The sequence below is a fragment of the Triplophysa dalaica genome, chromosome 15 (genome assembly GCF_015846415.1).
Source record: "Triplophysa dalaica isolate WHDGS20190420 chromosome 15, ASM1584641v1, whole genome shotgun sequence".
NCBI lineage: Eukaryota > Metazoa > Chordata > Actinopteri > Cypriniformes > Nemacheilidae > Triplophysa > Triplophysa dalaica.
The window spans coordinates 19,029,903-19,042,183 of NC_079556.1; the positions used below are offsets into that span (position 1 = coordinate 19,029,903).

The window sequence follows — 12,281 nt, forward strand, 5'->3', positions numbered from 1 at the left end:
CCACAAATAATCGTACAGAGACAGAAACTATGTTACAGAACAAAGGATCTCGATTTAAACTGTTGACTGATTCTGGATGTTGTTTATTCATATAATCCGGCATGAACAATAAGCAGAGCTGCTGTCTGTTAAAGGACACAAACGCAGGGCTGAAGCAGCTCGTAGAAGTAGGGCAATTCCAGTATGCACCTGGGGTTTCATCCGCCTCTTCCCAAAACCGCTGACAAAGGCGCCCCTGGGTCCCACTTTCATCTCTCTCTGTCTTTGGGTTCTCACAAGGTCTTCATCTGCGCTTTACACTGGACTTTGCTACCACATATGTAGTTTGTGCATACAGAGGAATTTGAGCTTCATAGTATCAAATGGAATAGCTATATATTTTTACAGGTTGTCCCATGATGGATAGTTCATCCAAAATTTAAAATTTTCATGATTTACTTATAATGTCATTGCAAACCTGTGTGATTTTCTTTCTTCTGCAGAACACAAAATATGATTTTGAAGGATGTTGGTAACCAAACAGATGTTGGTAACCAAATAGATTTTTTTTTTTTTTGGCAAACGGGACCCTTTGCTCAACCAATGGCAACTTGTTGTTTTGTAGACGGGCGATTGTTCAGAACATGTTTAAAAACAAACTTTTGCAATTTCATTGGATCCTATTTTCTGAAGTGTTCAGGATTTGAAAGCGTTCACCTTTGAGTCCTCAGACTCGAAGATTACTGTAAGCCTTGGAAAAGCCGATTCAGTCAAATGGGTCGATTTTACGAATGTCATATGTTCTAAAAGCCAAAAGGAGCAGAAGCACGAATAATCAATAGCTATAAGTAATCGCACTTGTGGCTGGATGAGTAATTTCAACGCAATAAATAAAAGTTTTGGCACAATGAAAAGAGATGCAATTAACAATAAGTGAGCAAGAGAGTTGGCTGACAGATCTCAACAGTTGAGCGTTTTCAGGGCCCTAAATAGCAAAAAATTGTATTACGTTTTTTCTCAGCTCTGACAGCCGCACTTTAATGTTATCGATCTGTCATGGAGTTGTTTGGAGCCTTTTTTAACAAAGCTCAATATTCTCAAAAACTTCTCATCGTGACACAAAGCCCAATAACATTCTCTCATAAAGTGAGAGCCTCTGATCTGCTCAGGACATTTAGGGTATTTGTTTACTATAATTGTGTGTGATGGGCTTGAAATAATGTCTTGAAAATGGTTAGGATTATACTTACTGATGTTAAAAATGTTTTCATATAACAATATTTTTATTGGAGTGCATAGTTTTGTATAACTAAATGAGACTGACCCAGTTGCTCTCCAATAACTTGTAATCATCTTTTTTGTCATATCATCTCCTTTTAATAGTCAAATTGTAGAAAAATTAGGTATAAAAGATCCACTCAGCAGCAACTATTCCCACTGCACTCCTACATTCAGCTCTTACACTTTCATTCCCAATGGTATCACTTGTCATAATGAATTATCCATTAGATGCAGTAATATTTGCCCAATAGTCGTGCAACTAGAAGACATCACAGTGATCAAAAGTGACAAATCTGATTTAAAGAGCAGCTGTAATAAGAGTCGTGCACCCTCACCAATATGCTTGATGAATTATGGATGGCTGTTTTGTAATCATTTTCCAATATCGCTCCTCTTTTCTGAGGCCTGTGAGGGGAGGATGAATTTCGTTTTTGTAACCTTTCCTCATTCTTTGCAGACATGCACAGCAAAAGTCTTTAGGATTCAAATGTGAGTTTAAACAGCATAAGAAACACTTAGGGGCAGTTTCTCGGGCAGGGCTTAAGCCCAGTCCCAGACTTACTCAAATGATTGAGGTGTGTTACCATTAATCCATTAATGTGATTATTTTGTTTTTTGTAAAGTATGTTTTACTTGAGATGGATAGTTACTAGAGAGCGGAAGTGCATTTTTAGATTTTACTGTTACGTAATTGAAGATTATGAGGGCACAGTAATTTTACTTTAAAAAATAAATGACCCAGATTGCTAAAATATTTACAATTTCATGGAAAAAATAGGAATTGTGATATAAATTTCACTGGAACTTCATAAGCAGTTGGAAAGAGTAAAATATTGTTTCCTAACTGTAATTTTTCAAAGTTGTCAATTTATAGCTGGAGAACATTGACAAATGGATGGATGGATGGATGGATGAATCAATGGATGGATGGATAGATGAATGGATGAATGGGTGAATAAACATATAGATGAATGGATGAATAGATGTACATATAAACCAATGGATGGATTAATAGACGAATGAACAGTTGGATGGATTTACAGATGAATGGATGGATGGATGGATCAATGAACAGATTGGGTAGATTGACATGTCTTGACCGTTAACATTCACCAATTTATCCTATGAGATGTCATGAATTGTGTGGAAGAATGCTACAGCATTCCAAATATAGCCACAAAGTTGCAGGTGCCATGACAACGCAGCCAAAAACGTTGACATAAATCTCACAATAAAACATCTCATTCTCCTATAAAAACAGATCATCAGTCACCAGCCCATGCAACTGCGTGCTCACTCTGAATGAGAGAAAGAATAAAATCTAGATGCACATGTTCTCATAAGCAGTGCACCACTGAGCCCGCTCTAAAGAAGCTTGAGCACTCAAAGAAACGCTGCGCTAATCCCCTATCCTAGTGAACTAGACGCCGAGCGGGGATGACTAACACATCGTTGCTCTACGCCTCACTCTAACCGTTGCTCTATCACATGCCTGCAGAGCACATAACTCATGCAAATCTCCATCTTTCTGACACCCCGTGACTGTCACGGCCCTGACACTCGGCGCAGGTGAGCCGGCCCTGGCGGATGAATGTCTACGGGTGCGTGTTGTGGCAGTAGGTGAGCGCTGGTATTAATCATCCGTCTTCGTACTCCACACTCTCAATTACAGCCCTGCACCAAAGTCAAGATTGATTTTTAATTGGCCTTGCTGCTCACGTATAGATCATGTTTTGATGTGGATCATGATGGTGAAGGCGTCCGGTGCTCTCAAACAGAACGTAAAACGTCATGTGCAGTTGACTTGATGTCAGCTACTAATGTGGCCTTCACGCCTCATGAACATCGGCCATCAGTCAGTCACCCGATCATCGCCAACACGACCGTAAATATTGACACAGTTTCATTCAGTGAGTGTGAGGATTCAGCGTTGTTTGTATATTTGACCGGCTTGAATATTTGAGATTTGATTCAACAGAGGCTAAATAGAAACTTCCAGTACAATAACTGTATTTTTATTGTAGATCATTTTTAAAGCTTTTAATCTGTCACATGTCCGATAGCCTTGACGACAGTATATGATGAAAAATCAACAAATCTGAGTAAAATATTGATGACTCATCTTGTCTGCAGTAGTCTATATAATTTTTAGTCCGAAAAAAAAAATCAATGAGAAAGCCACCTGGCAGTAAGAAGAAAATGGCCTGCAAGGCTGTGACATGAACTGACACAAGCCCATCAATGTCCCCTCCAATCTCCTTGTTTCAACGGGGAAAATGCCAACGCAGGAATGAATTGTATTTCTCGATGCATTTTATGAGGTTCAAAGTCCCCATGAAATCAAAATCTCAAGCTTTTTTTCTTTTAGTATGAATATGTTAGCCATAAGTATATAAACTAGTGTCCTCAAAAACACTGATGATATACTGTACAAGATATATGCACAGGGCTGTCGCGGTGAAGGAATTTTCCATGCTGTGATTTTGTGGTGCTCATTAGCGTGATATTACCGCATTCATCCTGATTTTAGTGCCAAATAAATACAGTAAGTTATGTTGTTGGGCTGTTATTGTGTAGCATGTTGGTGTTTTACTAACAAACACGACTGTTTTAAAACCAATTGATAAATGCGGAAGAACAAAGAGCTATGGAAATGCAAGGTAGTTATATATAAATTGTCAAAAGAAAATATATTAAAGCAAATAGTTTAGGCTTGTTAGGTGCAAATTTAGGGAAACTTTATTTTAGAAACTTTTTCGTTGTTGCGCATCTGGTCTCGTATGGACACGGCAAAACAAATGCATTACAAATGGCGCTGGATATTACTGCATATATTTGCATATAATCCTATATTAGGACTATTCTATAAGCTTAATTAGGCTGTAGACCGTTTCATAGGACGAGCCCGCGCCTAACCCTCGGTTGACTTCAGGTTTGTGTTTGGATAGTGTCTAATAATTTAACTATTTTATTTAATTTATGTTAAAGTTTATTTGTATTATTATTTTATTGAATAATTGTATTAAATAAACGATCTGTTGAATTTTGTTGTATGTTCATTTTATCAAATCAATTCGTTGAACGGGTCCTGAACTTCGGTCACATTCAAAGAAACTGTATGGTAAGCTGATATCTAGTGGTTGAGCTGGGTATCGCAGTCTGAATTCAAAATATTGGAGAGACGAGTTTAGACAAGTAACACTTGTTTTGATTGTTATCAGAAATAATCTACAGGCACTCTATTTTTTGTAAATATGTACCGGAAATTAAGTTGGGTTCACAAAAGTGTGCATACGCAGTACCGTTTGTATATGTTGTAAAGATAAAAACCATCTATAACCAAAAATATCTTACAGTATCTCCTGTGTTTTAGTCGAAAATATGCAATGTGAGTTTGTAAAAAGGTACTGAACTAAAGGAATTCAAGCTCGCGCAGAGGGAAAGAAAAACCTCTTATTAAAACAGACTGCACAAAGCCTAATAATATAAAGAACTATACATAAACATTAGATTCAGTATATGATCATCAGGTTTTTCACAAGTATTTATGGAAAACACGCATCTGTCAATGTTTCTGTGAAAGCCGCGTCTCTTCAAAGCCTGTGGCTGCAGATCTCACTTGTTTCTCTGCATGTGTTACGCACGTGCTGCAGGTATACACAGACAAGGACATGTTAAAAAAGTTTATTGACTTTATTCAAGAGCTTTTTCTATTGCATTTATCATTTTGATAAACGTAATTTCCAAGTTAAAACTGCATTTAGAAGCGGACGATGCCAATCTCTCAGCTCTATTTCAGTATGGGTGATCAGGACATTTATGTTAGATTTAGCTAAACAAATAGTATTTTTTGGTTTTCAAATAATTTATGAATATAAATTACTCTCTTAAGTCTTATTTGTATAGCTCATTTATTTAACATTTAATATCCATGCATTAAGTTCAAAACAAAGAAGACATAGGCTGGTAAAAAAATAATCAATGTGCGATCAAACATTGCGGTTGTTGCAGTTGCTTGTCATCCGCTGTGGTCGGCTTTTCAGAAGTGCAGTATTACAGGATGGCGGTTAACGCGACAGCTTATATACGCATCCAAAACGTATTGTCTCTTACTTCCGCCAAAACAGTTCAATGATTTTTATGACGTCATTCGGCACTTTAGCTTCTCGTCAGATTCCACACTGTGAGTTAAACAATATGTTAAACTCACTTACTTCCTGTTTCACAGGAAAATATGTCAACACATCAAACAAATCTGAGCGCTTCAGTGGGTCTGTAAATTTATTATTTCGATAATTGTGGCAATTTGAACTATTTTAAGCATTTAGTGTTTACATTTTTACAATAATAATAATGACAGGCCAATCAATAAACTCATTATTTTTAAACAAAACCATCAAAGTCTAAATGGGACAAAGAAAATAGCAGCCTAAAGGCAATTGATAAAGTTTATATTTTATATAGTGTTATATTCTTCTAGTCTTCTACGATAGATTTGAACATATTAAACTTAGACTCATTTAGCTGAGCCATTTCTTCATTACAATGTGTTTATGATGGTGAAGGTTTGTTTGTGTGTCATTGTTTGGGCTGGAGATCTCAGTATGTGGGGTCTTTGGGGGTCTGGAGTGCTGTCAGAGGTGGGAAGGGTTTCCTGGAGCTCGACTCACAGTAATGAGTAAGTGAGTGAATGGAGTCTGTGTCCAGAATTTAATCTCATAGCATCCCCAGACTACCCAGATACTCTAAAAACAACCTTTCCTATCTTTAACACACAGCCGTACCCCAAAATACCACACACTTTACATGAGTAGTTTACATTAGTCAAACCAACGGTAACAAATGCATTTAAAAGGTAAATGAACTCATGTGTTCAAACATTAATTATAACATTAATGCAAACATTAATTATCACTTTGACTCAAAATATAGAGGTAAGATTTTAATAGTAACAGACAGATGGTATGGCTGTGTTTTTAAAAATAAACCCTTATAGAACTTCTCAAAACAGAAGCTATAACATTGTTAATGACTATAACAACAAAACAAACAACCTGAGAGTAATGTTAATTCATGCAGTTGCATCAATATTATAATATAATATAATATAATATAATGTAATGTAATGTAATGTAATGTAATGTAATGTAATGTAATGTAATGTAATACAATATAATATGATAATTATAATATTCATACTATTATATTATATTATAATATTAATAATCTATACCCTACATACATTATTTGCACAATTAATAATCATTATGTATTACAGAAAATGTTCAAGAATTTACATTATTTTGTCAGTAGATGATTTTATCTAAAAATACTTACAAATAAGTGAGCTTGATTATGAGAATGTTTTCTTTTATTCATATTTCATTTTTTCTATTATTTCAATTTTCTTCATTTCTATGCTGATATTTTCTCATGTCTCTTCTGTTTGTTCTACATCATGTTTAAATGTAAAGCTGCTTTTCAACTATACTCACAATCGTGAAAAGCAATAGAAATTGATTTTTCCCTTTACATACAAAAGGATATATTAAAATGAACCTCTCTCATAGTCATGTATATGTTTATATGACTAAATATATCCCTCGTACATATGTATGTGTGTGGGGGGCTACAGAGGTGATATAGATCATTAGGACACTGCAAAGAGCACTTTGTATCAATTCTGCATTACAGTACATGAATACTCGGGATTGAGTTACAGACATCAGAGTAACATCCAACTCTTAAGCAGTTTGACAGAAGTAGATGTCTGAAGGTAAACAGTGCAACTGTTTCGTATTTGATGCTAATATTACAGTAAGAATTGTGGCTATTCAAAATCGAACCCTACCGTCATATTCATATAACATAATGAGAGTTGATAAATACTGTATTGTGAAGGCATGTGTTCCTCCGTGAGCACTTATCTTGGGTAAAACTTTCTCAGACGTCTCTCACAAAAAAACAATATTTTGAATATTCAAGTTGTGGTCGAACAAAGACACACGTTGATGGTAAAACTATGCATTCACACAACAAACCAAACCCACAGAATCTTCTAGAGACAAAGCACCACAGCTCGTGACCTGAGAGACAAGTTTACCCTCACAACATACACGTTCTCACAGCATCTGTGAGGGTTTCACTTGGGACAAAGTCCTGCCACTTACTGTACCACAATATGCAGTAATAAAGTCAAATTCCATCAAAGTACTACTGTGGGTTCAATGAAAAACAACTACATGTACAGGAATGTCTATGTATTTTCATATAGGCTATTTCTGAAACAACAAACTCTGCTTTCCCGTTCATGCTTTCTAACAATTGTCTAATTATGAACGTCATTCTGTAAAGTAATTGAAAGAAATCTAAATATTACTTGACAACACTAAAGCAACAAAAGAAGATACAAAAGAAGATAACCACAAATGGTCCCCTCAGCACACACCCGCACTTTTACAACATACTCTAAAAGAAACGCTCTTTAGTCAGAGAGAAAAAGGCAACCCAGAAAGAAATAAAACACAGGTGACCCACCAGTCTCTCAACTTTTTGTTCTGTCTCCTGGTTGTATTTTCCTCGTTCCCTCGCTCTTTATCTCTCTTCCTCACTCGCGCTGGCAAGTTCCTCTGGTCTCCTGTATGCCAATCATTCTTCGCGGGTTAAAGGAAGACGGCGCGCGGGAAAGAAGGAGAGAAACGCACAGACAGCCAGAGAAGGAGATAATGGTTGAAAGCAGCGACCAATGGGCCTGGAGCTGAGAAAGACAGCGAGCGAGCGAGCGAAAGAGAGAGAGAGAGAGAGAGAGAGAGAGAGAGAGAGAGAGAGAGATGAAAAAAGGAAGGCATGAGATGGGGTAGCACCAATGAGGCGGAGCAAAGGGATGCGAGGTTGCGGCCGACGTACTGAAGACAGCGTGGATGAAAAAAATCGCGGTTTGTGAGTCTCTTCACGCTCTTAACCTCAGCGTGACGCTCACATCTTCAGCTCCTCGCGCAGACCACCACCCAGACACGCAGGGAAACAATAAAGCAGAGGCACAGCGTTGAGCATCAGTACGTGTTAGCGTGTGCGAGCGTGAGCGCGAGCATGTGTGTGCGCGTGAAGGCGCTTGGAGGCTTGGCTATCGAGGGCTTGAGGAGGTAGGATGCTGTGGTGCTTTTGGCTTCTCAGTATTCTGGACTTAGTTTGTTCTCTCTTTCTTTTATTCAGCAACATTTTTTGAGAAAGCTGTGTGTGTTTGTGTGTTGTGAGGTGTGTGCTGTATTCCAGTTGGGGAATCACAAACGTACATACATCCCATCCCCAGAGGAGGGAAGGGAGTTCGTCGGAGGGGGGTACAGTGCAGTCTTTCTCAGCTTGCCCGTCTCATTAATGTGGTCCCTCCGCCACGGCCCTGAGCTCTGGCACAGCACCAAGACCGGTGGAGTGGCGAGATAACTGGCTTAAGACGCAGCCAATTCACACGGCCAGCCAACGTCCCCCCACTAGAGCCGATATAACCCTCTCCTCCCAGACAAAAGCAATGGTGTCCCTCTGCACACACACATTCACTCAGTGTTATGTGATGTGATATGTTGCTGTTTTATTTTTAGTGTGGCGGTTCTGGTTTTTGTAAGGCACAGATAATGCAAGAAAAGGTGCTGTTGATATTCTTTCAAATGTTAATTTTTTGGCACTCCATTTAGTGGAGGAAGTTAATTGCATAACAGATCCAATTTTTAACCAACCATACGTTTGTGAGAGAATACTGTTAATATTTGGATTATTTAGCAACCCATGGCTGTGTCCCAGTTCGCCTGCTTTTGCCCTAAAAGTATGTAATGTTTTTGTTATGGAAAAGTATCTAAATTTTAGTGCGTAGCGAAACAGTGTAACATACTAATTCAAAACATAGAAGTGGCCATTGGCAGCATTGAGATCACTGCCAGTTACACACATTAAAGTAAAGCTCTTTGCATTTAAACATTTATTCATTCTTGATTTCTCATGTAACGTTTACAGCATACTTAGTTTATTACACTAATTCAGTGATGCATCACTTATTTATATTAATACAGTGTAAGGTTTCGTAACTCCGCCCTCTTGCAGTGAGTTGTGATTAATATTAGCCTTTTGAGTGGTTATGGTAGACCATCCGGGATCTTTGTGAATAATCATTTCAACATACTATGATTTGGTAATTGGTAGATACTAATTTTGAATACTATTTCAGATAGGTAGCATGCAAATTGGGACGCAGGGAATGTATCCAGAGCAACACACGTTCAGATCAGTGCTGTAAGATAAAATATGGCAGCATTCCGATAACTTGTTCTCATATGTCTTGTGACTTGTTCACAAATTATTGCAGATGCAAGTATCACTGAGCCTCAACGTCATGCCGCCATAATTAAACTTACAGTGCTGATCTGTATGTTGCCATGGATACATAGCACATTGAACATGAATGATGGCTTTATGGATTTTCAGCATTTTGAGCCTGCTGTGCAGAATTTTTATTTAAAATAATTTCTTTGTGATACGAAGAAAGGAAGTCATACAACTGAGAGGACAAGAAGGTGAGTAAACTAGGAGTAAACAATGAGTTGGCAAATTAACAAAACATTTCTGGGCGGTTTCAATCTACAATTGAGTCAAAAATGGGCAAACACAACAGTTATATGAAATTATGACAATTCTAGGTTAATTTGACCCATTAGTTCGGTTTTTCTAACACATGAAACAACCAATGCATCTTTCAATTGTTGTACTTAATTATTTGCAGAATAATTTCATTGTTATATCAGTTGTGTTAGTGGAATTGGCAATGTTTTTCCATTGATGGAGTGGACAGCTCCTGGTGCTGAAAGCTAAAAAGTCTCATGCAGAGACACGAGCAGCTCTTCTTACACTACATCACCTGTATTTACCGACATCTCTTTGAAATACATCTGAAAGTTACATGTTTTTTTTTTTGGAGAAATGATTGTTCATTGCTTTGTGTTTTGAAAGCATGTAGCATTTCGGCTCAGAGGGGGCGATACAGCTGCGATTGACTGCAGCGCAGGAATATTTTAAGAAGTAGGTCAGGTTTAATAGCCCACCACACAACAGACGGCAGCAAAAATAGACATTTAGTTCACATGACATTTGCACGGCTTACTGCTGAAATCAAACAGTGCTGCCGAAGACGAGTAAGTCTGACATTGCCAGAACCTAAATTTAACATCGAAAGACGAATAAATGATTTCACGCATACAGTAGCTGAGAACATCTGAATTGAAAAACTAGTTATACTGCGCTGGGTAATTGAAGGACAGGCGATCAGAAAACCTGAATATTTCTCAGAATTCTTAATTTTTTTTAGGAGTTTTGTTAAGCAAGAATTGGGCTCCCTGTTTTGGGTTTGAATGAATAATGCAAATATATTACAATTCATACAGTACGCTTTTGGTGCAAACATATCTGAATTAATATGGAGCAGTGTTTTACCGCCGTGAAATGCATTGGAGCCAATTTCCCCCCTCCAGCTCTCTTACTAAACGCTGCGAGATACCTGACAGAATATTAAAACACACAGATTTTCTCCTCCAAAGCCCATCTTGCATACACACAGTGTATTGCATACATACAGACAGTGTTGGGTGCGAGACAGGAACTCACCAAAATAAACATCTGCGCTAATAATGTTTCACACTCCTTCTCGTCCAGCCCCCTAAACAAACACAGACACACAACCTCTCCGTCTCTCTCCTCCAAACCCGTGGCATATGACCTTCTGTTAAACAGATAAAGAATGCGCTTATCAGTCATGCAAATGAGCCTGAATTCATTTTGCACAACAGATGGTCTCATAGATAATGATGATGGAGGAGAGAAAATTAAATGTCTCTAGCGCGGTGGTCATGGCAACGGAGCTCAGAGTAATATCAATAACAAGCATGGAGCATAATAAGGTTGTCAGTCCTGCGAATCAAAGTCTGGGCTAAACCGAACCGGGGAAGACCTCCGAAATTTACCACGGATGTTTACATCCCAGATCAAATGAACTTTGTGTTTCATAAAATTATACCTTAGCTAGTCATTGCGTATCATTTCCTGTTATACAAAATATATAAATAGACATATATACAAAATAGTTCATGTATGACCTTAAAAGACACAAAACATTCACTGATGAATCTCGCTATACATGATTATAAGATACTGTAGATACCCTCATCCTCTCCTTCTGTCAATTGTATTTAAATTTGATGCAAAGAGCAAGACCCTACTGCCCTCTATCTGCTCATGTGTGTCCTTCTGTGACGGGTCCTGAGAGCACTTTGTGAGATGAGTCACTGAGATGTTCAGATGAAGCTGATGGACTGAAGCATCAGTCTGCCAGCATTACATTATCAGCAGAGACACACAGAGACAGAGCCGACATGATGCAAAGATGAACGGGGAAATGGTTTAGTGTGAAATGTCTTAGTGTTGTATATTTAGAATCGTGAACATAGGCCATAAGGGGTTAAAATGGACTTTGTAATGGAAAAACTGAAATATACAGCCGCTGAAACATTAAGAGACCCCTTAAGTTTTAAAATATACAATTTATTGGTATGTGTTAAGGTAATATTATCACTTTTGCTTTATTCTGTAAATTACTAACTATATTTTTACAAAATTTCAAATCCAAATATTGATTCTTTTTGCATTTATATGCAGAAAATGAAAACTGGATAAAAAGGTCAAACGATCAGAAAAAATGCTTTTTATTTCTTCAGACCTCAAATATTGCAAAGAAAACAATGTCATAGTCACTTTGAAGCAATACAACAGTAATGTTTGTACATGTTTTTAGGAAAAGTTTTTTTTTTTTACATTTTATTCTATGAGGTAAAACACACCAATGTTTATTAAAGCATTATTGTGTCTTAAAGCGGAAATTCCTTCTGGTGCCAAATTTCAAACTGTAGTTAGTGTGTAATGTTGCTGTTAGAGCATAAACAATTTCTGCAAAATGAGAAAGCACAAAGTTCAGTGCCAAGCAAGAT

At 37.5% G+C, this 12,281-nt stretch overlaps 1 protein-coding gene across 2 annotated transcripts in view; it reads right to left on the minus strand.

The window, feature by feature from the left end:
* The window catches only part of myt1lb (myelin transcription factor 1-like, b), a 79,947-nt gene extending 71,706 nt beyond the window's left edge, over window positions 1–8,241 (minus strand). For both annotated transcript variants that reach the window (XM_056767135.1, XM_056767134.1), the window contains exon 1: window positions 7,798–8,241. The gene's annotated coding sequence lies outside the window, so the exon portion shown is untranslated. The remainder of the gene's footprint in view (window positions 1–7,797) is intronic.
* Between the last annotated feature and the right edge of the window lie 4,040 nt (window positions 8,242–12,281).